Source organism: Chanodichthys erythropterus, chromosome 20, assembly GCF_024489055.1.
Source record: "Chanodichthys erythropterus isolate Z2021 chromosome 20, ASM2448905v1, whole genome shotgun sequence".
NCBI lineage: Eukaryota > Metazoa > Chordata > Actinopteri > Cypriniformes > Xenocyprididae > Chanodichthys > Chanodichthys erythropterus.
Window position 1 is genome coordinate 5,727,975 of NC_090240.1, and position 12,097 is coordinate 5,740,071.

At 36.4% G+C, this 12,097-nt stretch overlaps 1 protein-coding gene across 7 annotated transcripts in view; it reads left to right on the top strand.

The window, feature by feature from the left end:
- Positions 1-12,097, top strand: part of nav1a (neuron navigator 1a) — a 210,735-nt gene that overhangs the window by 33,236 nt on the left and 165,402 nt on the right. For 4 of the 7 annotated variants that reach the window (XM_067371853.1, XM_067371859.1, XM_067371860.1 and 1 more), the window contains exon 1: positions 4,509-4,638. The exons of the other annotated variants lie outside the window; for them this stretch is intronic. The gene's annotated coding sequence lies outside the window, so the exon portion shown is untranslated. Of the gene's footprint in view, positions 1-4,508; positions 4,639-12,097 lie in introns of those variants that run through there. 7 annotated transcript variants of the gene reach the window in all.

Genomic DNA, 12,097 nt, shown 5'->3' on the forward strand with positions numbered 1-12,097 from the left:
AATATTAAATCCTGCGGCTTGTAGGGGGATTTTGATTCTAAGAGCTAGTGTTCAATTAGTAATGTTCCCTGCACAATGCTATTACACTACAAACCATTCATGACCATGTACAAATGTCAGACTATGAAATGTAGACTAAGTAAGAAATTAAATCATTAAAATAAACCAAACACAAGCCTTTGAAAATATTGTTGGTCATTACCTTTTTATTCGTTTTACCACTTTTAATCAGTCGCATTTTTATTTAATTTTTTTTTTTTTTAAAGCTGCTAGCATTGATAGCATTTTCAAGCCAAGAACAAAAAACAATCCATCATAAAAATAATCCATATGGCTCCAGTGGGTTAATAAATGCTTTCTGAAGTGATTCGAAGGGTAAGAAAAGATTTTGGTAAGAAAAATATGGGTAAGATTTTGAAAGAAAATTGAAAACTTTAAATATAATAACTAGCTTCCGACAGACAATTGTACGCATCGATTTGTGGCAGAAGAATAACCTCTGACCTCACAGAGGATAGAGCAAAACAAAACACCAGTCATTAGAAGTCTAAAATGAGAATTTTTAGAGAATGTCGGATGATTTTGATATAAGAGGAGCTTGAGTTTGTTACACAGCTCTATTTGTTTTAACCGTGAGGCGTCAAAGCTTACGCTACTCCTACATCCTGCGTCATAAATCACATCAGGGGTTACTCTTGTGGCGCGAGTCGACCTGCTCAGTATGCGTATGGTCATCCGCCGGAGGCAACAGTGCCCTTCACAATTATTGACACCCTTAGTAATTATGAGCAAATGTGGCTGTGAAAATAAATCTGCATTGTTTATCTTTCATTAAAAAAATTCACAAAATTATAACCTTTCATTGAAGGAAAATTATTGAAAGTAAATCACATTATGAAATGTTTTCCTCCCAAACACGTTGGCCACAATTATTGGCACCCTTTTATTCAAAACTATTTGCAACCTCCTTTTGCCAAGATAACCGCTCTGAGTCTTCACCTATAATGCCTGATGAGTTTGGAGAACACCTGACAAGAGATCACAGACCATTCCTTCATGCATAAACTCTCCAGATCCTTCAGATTCCCAGCTCCATGCTGGTGCTTCTTCTCTTCAGTTAACTCCGCTCATTTTATATAGGGTTCAGGTCAGGGCACTGGGATAGCCATGGCAGAAGCTTCATTTTGTGCTCAGTGACCCATTTTTGTGTTGGTTTTGATGTTTGTTTTGCATTATTGTCCTGATGGAAGATCCAACCATGGCCCATTATAGGATTTGTAGAAGCGGTCAAGTTTTTATTTATTTATTTATTTATTTATTTATTTTATCTGTTGGTATTTGATAGAATCCATGATATCATGTATCTGAACAAAATGTCCAGGACCTCCAGCAGAAAAATAGGCACACAACATTAAAGATCCAGCAGTATATTTAACCGTGGACATGAGGTACACTTTATCCATGTGTGCACCAAATCCATCTGGTGGGTTTGCTGCCAAAAAGCTCTTTGTTTCATCTGATCATCAAGAAGCCGGTCCCGTTTGAAGTTCCAATCATGTCTGACAACTGAATATGCTGGAGATTGTTTTTGGATGAGCGATGAGGATTTTTCTTGAAACCCTTCCAAACAACATGTGGCAATGTAGGAGCTGTTTGGTAATTTTCTTTAAGCTTTTTGACCCAGAGACTCAACTATTTTCTGCAATTCTCCAACTGTGATCCTTGGAGAGCCTATGGACACTCAAACTTTCCTCCTCGTCGTGCATTAGGACGATTTAGAAACATGTCCTCTTCCAGGCAGATTTGTAACACCTTCTTAATTATTGCCCTGATGGAGGAAATTTTCTTATAGCCATTTTCTATTTTGTGAAGCTCAACCAATCTTTTGCTGCACATCAGAACTATATTGAACTAATTTGAACTTTGTGTTTACACATATTTGTACTCCTGTGGAACAGGAAGTCATAGCTGGACAGTTGCATATGCTCCTAGTCACCCTGGTGTGCTAAAAATGTTCATGTGAATGGGAATATACTTCAGAGATATTTTACTCTTAAGAATTTCTAGGGGTGCCAATAATTGTGGCCAACATGTATTGGAGAGAAACCTTTATTTCATAATGTGAGTCCCCACCCCCACTTTCAATTGTTTTACTTTGATGAAAGGTTAGACTTTTGTGAATTTTTTTGAACGAAAAATCAAAAGGATAAGCAATGCAGATTTATTTTCACACACACACATCCTTGTTTATACTACTTTGTGGGGTCCAAAAGACAACATCTTAAAAGTCATAAATAAGAATGTTTGACAAAATCTTGTCACTATAGTATGGCCCTTCCCTACACTATACCTAAACATACCCATCACAGGAACCTATCTTAAATTTAACATTCTTATATATAACATAGTTATATATGTAAGGTATAATGTACATCCAGTCGGTTGTTATCTCCGCTGATCACCCTGTCATGGTTTATTCTGAGATAACAACCAGATGGATGTACATTATCCCGTTTATTGCACGGCTACTTGCAACATAAGTAAATAATTAAACACAAAATATTGATCTGAGTCGATCTGAGTCAGTTGCTCGCGCGACAAGTTCAAACTGGACAGAAACACATTTAAGAGATGCGGCACAGTCATACAGCATTTTGCCACATACATAAACTGATTTAAAATCGTACCTGTTTGTCATCTTAATCCATTACAGTGAACAAAACAATAGTCGCAAAATGGCAGCAGCTGCGTTTGTATGAAAGGAGAGAGCGAGTTCGTGATACCGGATGATATAATTAAATGTGTTCTAAGCGATGTCACGCGTTTTAAGGCCAAAACATTTTTTGTCACATACAGCAAACATCTCCTCACTATCCGCTAGCTGCCTGTCCCCTGAACACGATGTAAAAAAACGCGGTCTCTGTAGTCGCCACAAGCTCCAAAAACGGCAACAAAAACTACCTGGTGCAGCCTGGACCACAAAACATAACATGCTCCAGCCAATCACTGACAAGAATGATTTTAAATGCGCGTTCATGACTGTTTCAGGAAGCACGGAGGGGAGGGAGGGGGAGGAGGAGGGGGGGTCTAGCTAGCCTCTGTTTTGTTTGACAACACTTCGAACGTCAACAGGAAGTTACTCCACCCAGGATCGCTTAGAGCACCTTTAAATAACTACACAAAATTTGGCTGCTTTTTAATATTTTATTAGCTCACCAAAGGCAAAACTTCCACGAGGAAAACCCATTCCTAACAAGCATATAGCACTGTAGACTTCATTAACCTGGATGAGCCTGTGTTAAGTGGCTGTTATCGGGGAATAACATACCGCTGGATGATCAGTATCAAGTTTTCCACAGAGCCGTGTCTTATATATATATATATATATGTATATATAATGTATATATAATTTTTTATATATATATAATTTGTATTTATTTTATAACATAATATAATATTATATATATATATATATTATTAATGTTAAATTACGTTAGGCGTTAGGTTTCTGTGACGGGTAGGTTTAGGTATAGTGTAGGGAAGGACGATAGTAAATGGAGTCAACATTTAGTCTCATATAAAAGATTTTGTCCTTGTGGGGTCACAAAGTCAAACATTCTGTATCTTTTGTACTTTGTGGGGTCTTCTGGACACACACACACACACAGTGTCAGTTTTATTTGCAGCATCAGGAGTCTTTATCAGAGTCTTTCACCCGCATCCCAAATTTGTTCTTCATGTCAGTTAGCTTCATCCTCCTAATGGCCCAGGTAGCTACTGCTGTAGGAGAGCACTAATATTTCACTCTGAGCAGGAACCCAGCCAATGGCTCCATTTACTGGCAGATAGAGAGAGAGAAAGCAAAAGAGGGAGCGATAAGGGAGAGGGGGAGGATCTGGACTGCAGGCGGACTGCGGCAGGAGGGCTGTGACGTGATCGAGAGAGAGAGAGGGAGAGAGAGATGTATGGCATGATACAGCCTCAGATACAGTCTCTGTAGCAGAAGGGCAGCAGAGATGCTCGGATTTCAAACACAAAATGCTGTGTGTCATAAGTGGATGTAGTTTTTCATCATTCGGCTGTGTTTAGAGGAATAATGAGTGTTTCGTTCTGAGTCAGGGCTGTGCAGGACGAATGAGTCAGTGTGACACTTGTTAGTGACACAGCATGTGCGACGAGACAGTGAGTTTGAGTAGTGCAGAGTGAGTGCGTTTACTACCAGAGAGCCACGCTTTCATTATAAGGAGTAAAACTGTTTCAGTTTAGCTTAGTCTGGTTGAACTGGTTAATTTAACTGTATTATGCTGGGCTGTATGGTGTTTTGACATTGTCATTGTGTGTCATATCAGAAATATGATTTTAGAGTTAGGTCAGCTTTCAATAACTTTTGTGAATGAGTAAGACTTCCTCACGTTCACAGAATTAGAAGCTGTTGATTGGCCGATGGCTTCACTGCCCTGCAAGAAAACTTCCTGTTTCCTCCAAGTGGACTTTGTGTTTCATTGGAAAAGCACGCCAAAGGATGCAAATGTAATCCAGGAAAAAACACATCCCATTGTTTCTTAGGATCGCAACACGGATCCAAAGCCCGCGCTTCTCAACGGCATTCCTAAGAAACGAGAGCAGTGGAACAGTAAGGTAAGACTTACTTACTGAACTAATATTAAGACATATTAGTTATTGAATGTGTCAGTATGAGAATTGCCACTGACTGCGGTATGGGAAGAAGTTGATAACTTGAGGAAGACGATTGTGGGTTTTTTTTTTTTTTTTCAAGACAGAGGAAATGTATAAAATTTGAATGAGGAGACGTGTAATTTTTTTCTCATGCCAGTGATGTCTGATGGGTCTGAAATATTGGTGGATGTCATGTTTGGAGGCAGGGCTGTCATCATCTGTACTGTACTTGATTTCTATACTGGCTTTTCTTCAGGACCTGCTTTTTATTTTCAATATCAACAGTACCAAACTTGCTTATTAAAAATTGACATCAACATTTAACTGAAACTTCTGCAATTTTAAAGGGCTTTTGCGCTTTGAGGTGTGATGATTAACTGATTGAGCGGTGTGATGTAGATTAGTACGCACTTATTTAAGGTGTCATTTGGTTGTTTGGTGTGTTGCCATCCTGTAGCTTTCATGTCCGTAAATCAGCAGGCTTGTCTTTACAGTTTGAGTGTTTGGATTCTAAATGTCTCTTGAATTTCAATGGCTTGATGGTCACAGCAGCCGGTAATACATAGTTTAGTCGTCACAAACCACATCTAAACCTGTGTTAATTTAGTCTGGGACTGGGTCAAATTTTCTTTTCCCTTGAGTGGTTTTGTTCAGATTTCTTGAGGATGAGGGTATGTCATGCTACCTGTCTATCTTATCTAATTTGGCATTTGTCTAATTGTCTATTTTGCTTCTGAGTGACATACATTTGTGCCAGTATATATTGTATTATATTACAATCTAAAAAAATTGTGGGTTAAAAACATCCCAAGTTGGGTTGAAAATGGACAAACCCAGTGATTGGGTTAAATGTGTTTTTTTTTTTTTTTTTTTTTTGTGCTGGTTAGTTTTATTTAACTCAACTATTGTTTAAAATGACTGTATTTCTTGCTTAAATTGAACCCAAAGTATGTTGAAAATGAACATTTCTTAATAAGGTTAATGAATAATAATTAATCAATAAACACATGTTAAATTACTTATTAATAAATGTTCATCTTTTGATTATTATTGTTACCTTTAGTAATTATGTGTCTGATTTCTAATTTTCAACCTATTTTGGGTTCATTTTAAGCCAGCCATATAGTAATTTTAAAACAATAGTTGAGTTAAATAAAACTGCCCAGCTCATTGGTCAAACATTTAACCCAACCGCTGGGTTAAAACAACCCAATTGCTGAGTTCGTCCATTTTCAACCCAACTTGGGTTGTTTTTAACCCACAATTTTTTTGAGTATTATATTATATTATATTATATTATATTATATTATATTATATTATATTATATTATATTATATTATATTATATTATATTATGTTATATTATATTATTTCCTCATATTTTATTGATGATTAAATCAACTCTTTACAGAAGAGAAAAGCAACAGATCAATCACTTCCAATTACAGACGAATATAGTGAGATGCTGTAATACAGTAACATCTGTTTGTTATAAGCCATTGATTGTATGAAGTCTAAATATTTGTATCCATCATTTTTAAATTAAAACACTCTGTCACACATGCTGTTTGTATTAAGTGTATGACATTGTGGCAACATCAAATATACGGTGTTAATTGAAGTTAACTGATGTATGACAGGGTCAAATGCTGCTCTGATGTGGCTTAAGAGCTTCAGACCAGCTGACAAGAACATGCGAGAAAGACTCAACCCTCTTTAACCTTTTATCATTACACACACCCCACACACACTGAGTATATAATGACAATGGTCAGCAGTGGAGGCGGTCAGTGCTCATTCAGAGTCTCTTCAGATGTGCTGAACTGAAGTTAATTGAGTTTAAGGGAGAGGGACTCTGACTGGGTGTCCATTGTGTTTGGCTTCATGAGTCACACAGTCACTCAACAAGTGAAAACACAGCGGTTTGTGATTAACCATCTCATTGTCTGCCATGTTACTCATACTTTATCTACAGTAGCAGGTCACACAATACCAGGTTTTTAGGAAATAGGAGGAACGTTCAGCACATCTGTTAGGAACAATGAAATTGAAAAGCTTTTAATGTGGCAGCTGACTAATGTGTAACACTCAGCAAAATGTTTGTTTAAAAAAAATAAATAAAAATAAAAAAAATTAGAAACTAAAACATATTTTAGGAACTAAAACATATTAGCTACCATCATAGTGCCTAGTTTCTGCCAAAACATAGTTATTATTGCAATAAAAGTGGGGTAACATGGTTTAAATGAATTGTTAAATTATTAAATTAAATTACTGGTATTGTAGTAACAATAACTATAAAATACCTGTGGTATTTTGGTAACATTTTATTTTAGTGTCCTTGTTACACATGTTACATGTACAGTAGTTACCGTAGTAATAACTACTAAAAACTAGGGGAGCTGTTACCTAAACTTATATAAATGCATGGTTGCATTCTAATTTAATAATTTTATAAATTCTAATTTGTTTTAATTAAAGATTTTAAGTTGCAAACATTATTTTGTAGAGTTCTTTTGACATAATAGTGTTGACAATTACATCAACTTAATACAGTTTGTAATTTTAACACTCTACCGCATGCATTATGATAAATCTATAAAAAAAAAAAAATATTTGACTTTTTCTTTTCTTAGAATGGCTAAACTTAAAGTGCTGTAAAAAATTTTTTGGAAAAAAATATTATTTTAAGGTACTTTATGATACGTTACCATATGGCAACAACGTACAATAGTGGAAAAACTTAGAATAAGTGTAAGTGTATATAGTTCATATTTTTCCTCAGAAATGTTGTTTGTATTGAATCAATTAGTGCTATTATAAGTTTTAGTAGTAATTATAAACAATACCTTATACTTATTTTCCAACATCTTGTGTTTTTCCATTCTCTTTTGCTGAATAATGCTTTATATTCTTTAAATTTCACCTTTTTTCTGTATGAAACTTCAAAAAGCATTTTTTTTTTTCCAAAGGTGAGACACATGTAGACATCACATTTGGTGCTCTTCACACTTACAATACACTTACAGCCACTTGCACCTGCCTTTTTGAGACACCATGGTAGGACAGTGGTTGGTCTGGGCCAGTATACATGACTGTGATGGCAGATCTCTGATGTTGATTTAATCCATAATACAAATGCCATGGCAGTCCTTAACATACGACTAATCAACATTATATCACTAGCATTAATGTTTTTATTGTTGTAGCTTAACAACAGACTGCAGCTGATCTTTGCTAGCTATCTAACCTATTATAATAATGTCATTCCATTATTGCGCAGTGTTGCCATATGGCAACACAGACATTTTCTCGATTTACCAAAAACTAATTTCATAAAAACATTTTTGAGTGGTGAATATGTCATCATACCTTACCTGAGATGATGTTAACATTTTTTTTGTGAATGTGACATGGGCAGGTCCTTGTTTGTTACTGACGTTTTAGTTTGCTTTCAGCAACTACCGACAAGAGATGGCAGTCTGTCAGATATCGCGTCACAGAAAAAAAATGCATGTCATTTGACTTGACCAAAGCACATCATTGGCTAAATTAAGGTCTTCTCTTACCAATAAAAAAAACTAGAATGTTCTCTTAAAGAGACGGTGGCAAGGAAATTAACATAAAGAGTATGTTGCCATATGGCAACACTATGCGGTAGAGGGTTAAACTCAAATGTCTGTTTTTTTTTTTGTTTTTTTGTTTTTTTAAATATGTTATAGTAACTTAATGAAATTGTCTTGATAACTTCAAAAATTAGGCAATGGATTTCTAGTTCCCAGCATTCTTTGCATTAGGATTGGATGAGGAGAATAAATGTTGAAATTAAGTGTTAATTTATTTGTTTTTAGTGAAAGACCTGTTAGTGTTTAATGCTGTTATGTTTGACATTTTAAAGGAGTTTCTGTTATGTTGAAGTTTTTGTCATTACCAATGTGCTGAAGAGTAGATAAATGAAGGTAAACACTACATTGACTCTATGAGCAATGACTACACTGTTTATAGTGTGCAATATAACTTGTGTTCATGTTTCGCGTGTAAAAAAAAAAACACAGTATTTTTCACATAATTTACTTATCTGTATACCGCTGTTTCCACTGTGATAAAAACGGGCTGATGACTTCCTTGTTCTATGAAGTCCCTCCTGCAGAAATACGTAACGAGTTCTGATTGTGCCAGCATGTTGCTAATGTACTGTTAAATGTGGTTAAAGTTACCATCGTTTCTAACTGTATTCACGGAGACAAGAGCCGTCGCTATTTTCATTATTAACCCTTTGACGCATACGATCACACCGGTGTGATCAGTCTTGGCTGGCCCCAGGAGCGTACGATCACACGGGTGTGATTACAACGTTTAGTGCATTACATTATCAACTGCCAAATTCAAATGTGCGTGCGCGCTTTAACTGGCGCTAAACCAGAGACAGACGCGCGCAGCGCTTTTCATATCACATATGCAGTGTTTTCAACCAAATAATGTTCATTTCAGGTTTCAGACATTTAAATATACATGAGTACTAACAAAACAATATATTTAGAGTTTGTAAAATACACAATGATGTCTATAGAAGCGGAAATAACAACCCTTTCCATTATAACTTGACAACACGTTTGAGTCATATCAGATACACATTGTGAAAGTAACTTAAGCTTATTCTATTCTTCCCCAGTTCACCGGCCCACTTACTTTCATGTATTTCGGGAGAAGTGGATGAATTCACGGGTTGTAAATCCAACAGATCCGATTCTCTGCGCGGTGCAAACTAACAATGCGGCGCCCATCGCTCATATGGCTCAACTAAAGCGATCGTTATAAAGGTGTTTAAACAGCAAAACGCATCCACTTGCACAGATTTGGCAATCAGAATATTAGATATTTCATGCTATAGTTAACAAATTAGTGAATATTTTGAATAAAAAATGAAAAATTAAATGAAAGCATCATTCATACAGTGCTGCGGTGTGTCACGTAACAAGCAATGACGCGTCACCATGGAAACCATAAAGTGATACGTTCTAAAGAACGGTCGCCTTAAAGGTCCCGTTTTTCGTGTTTTTTTTTTTTTTTTTTTTTGTGAAGCTTTGTTTGTGTTTATAGTGTGCAATATAACTTGTGTTCATGTTTCGCGTGTAAAAAAAAAAACCACAGTATTTTTCACATAATTTACTTATCTGTATACCGCTGTTTCCACTGTGATAAAAACGGGCTGATGACTTCCTTGTTCTATGAAGTCCCTCCTGCAGAAATACGTAACGAGTTCTGATTGTGCCAGCGGTTCCTGTGTTGTGATTCGACAGCAGCTTAGCACATCTTGCCCGGAAAGGTCACGCCACTTACCATAACATTGAGATGCATGCGCTCAGTGTTATTGTAAACATGTCTTTAATTTTACCCTATCAATCTGAGTCGGAATCAGACCCGGTGCTTGAACTGCGGGATGAAAATAACAGCGTTTCGACGACATGGCGACAAACACACTCTACAAACGCAACTCTTGTGTATTCCTGTGGGCGGAGGTTAGTCAAAAAAACTGTTTTAGTGACGTCATTAAAGAAGGAAGTAGAGGGATGTAGTCCAAACTGGCCGTTCGATGTAGGCGACTTCTGTTAAATAAAATATCTCGCTTGGCATTGAACTTTTTAAAGCTCAAACAACAGCATTACACACTAACTAAAGTTTGAAACATGGGATCACGAAGAACGGGACATTTAAACTCACGCTGGGGGGTCAGCCAGAATATTGGAAATTTACGTGCGAAAGGGTTAAACACTTGCAGTCTGTATAATGCATAAACACAACTTTATTCTTTATAAATCTCTCCAACAGTGTAGCATTAGCCATTAGCCATGGAGCATACTATCAAACTCATTCAGAATCAAATGTAAACATCCAAATAAATACAATACTCATAATCTGATGTATGCATGCAGCATGCATGACGAACACTTTGTAAAGATCCATTTTGAGGGTTATATTAGCTGTGTGAACTTTGTTTATGCAAGTCGAGAGCTCGGGAGGGGGCGGAGAGCGCAAGCAATTAAAGGGGCCACAGTCCTGAATCAACGCATTTCTAATTATGCCCCAAAATAGGCAGTTAAAAAAATGTAATTAAAAAAAAAATCTATGGGGTAAAAAATGTTCAATTGCACCTTTAATTGGTTTCAGGGCTACAACTCTGGTAGTTGAAGTGACTTTTTTTTTTTCTTTTTTTTTCCTCCCCAGTCCATCTACCAACCCAGAAAATGTGAAAACGTACAACCCAGTAACTTGTACTTTCTCTCCAAGCATGTGAAAAAGTGAGCCGCTCAGATTTCACTCCCCTTGTGACGTACAAAGGAGATCTTATTATAATATTACCGCCCCTTAATCTGCACGTTTCCACCCACGCTGCTGCCATTTTGTTTTCACAAGCAACAACGGTGTACCAATTCTAACGTCATGGCAAACGTTTGAGCAAAGCATGCTAACAGTTCTGTTGTTGGCTGCACAGGAGAGCACTGAACACTATTTAGAGTCTCATTAGCTTGGATAGCCTGCAAGTTGACCCTGACAAGCTTGATTCCTAAAAAAGGAGCATTTCTGGCGAGCAATATTTTTAAAAATATTAGACCCTTCACAGTATTTGCAAGCAATCATAAATGTTAGCCTGGTGTGTATGGCTCTGTCTGGCAAACATGGCAAAATGAACAATTAAGGCTGAACACCGATACTGACAATCCTCATTTTTGCTGCATGGGATTCTCCAGTCTTGTTGTTGAGCAACCAAAGCTTGAGCTGTTAAAGCTCCGCCCTCTTGTGTAAAGGGGGCGGCCAGGAGCAGCAGCTCACTTGCATTTAAAGGGACACACACAAAAACAGCGTGTTTTTGCTCACACTCAAATAGGGGCAAATTTTACTAACTATAATAAATTATTTGTAGGGTATTTTGAGCTGAAACTCAACAGACACATTCTGGGGACACTTGAGACTTATATTACATATGTAGGTTCCTTTTTTTTTTTTTTTTTTTTAAGCCAACATATTATTTTTTTGAGTGTATCAATTAGGAATTATTACATGCAACTAACCCTAAAGCAAACTCTAATCCTAACTCTTGCCCTGTTGTAAGTGCATGTAGTTAATTGATATTTGCTTAATCTTAAATGTGCTCAATAAATGTGTAATTACTTTGTAACAAGGACACCTTAAAATAATATTACCGAGTACATGTTATTACTCAATAGTACTGAGTAATAACATGTACTTTCTAGGCTTAGGATTAGGGTGAGGTTTTGGTTTAGGGTTAGTTGCATGTAATTATGAATAATTTATAGTTATTACTACAGTAACTATATGTAACGTGTAACAATAATAAGGTGTTACCAAATAAGGTGGTGTCAGTATTTTGGTGGAAATTACTGTTACCATGGTACATTTTT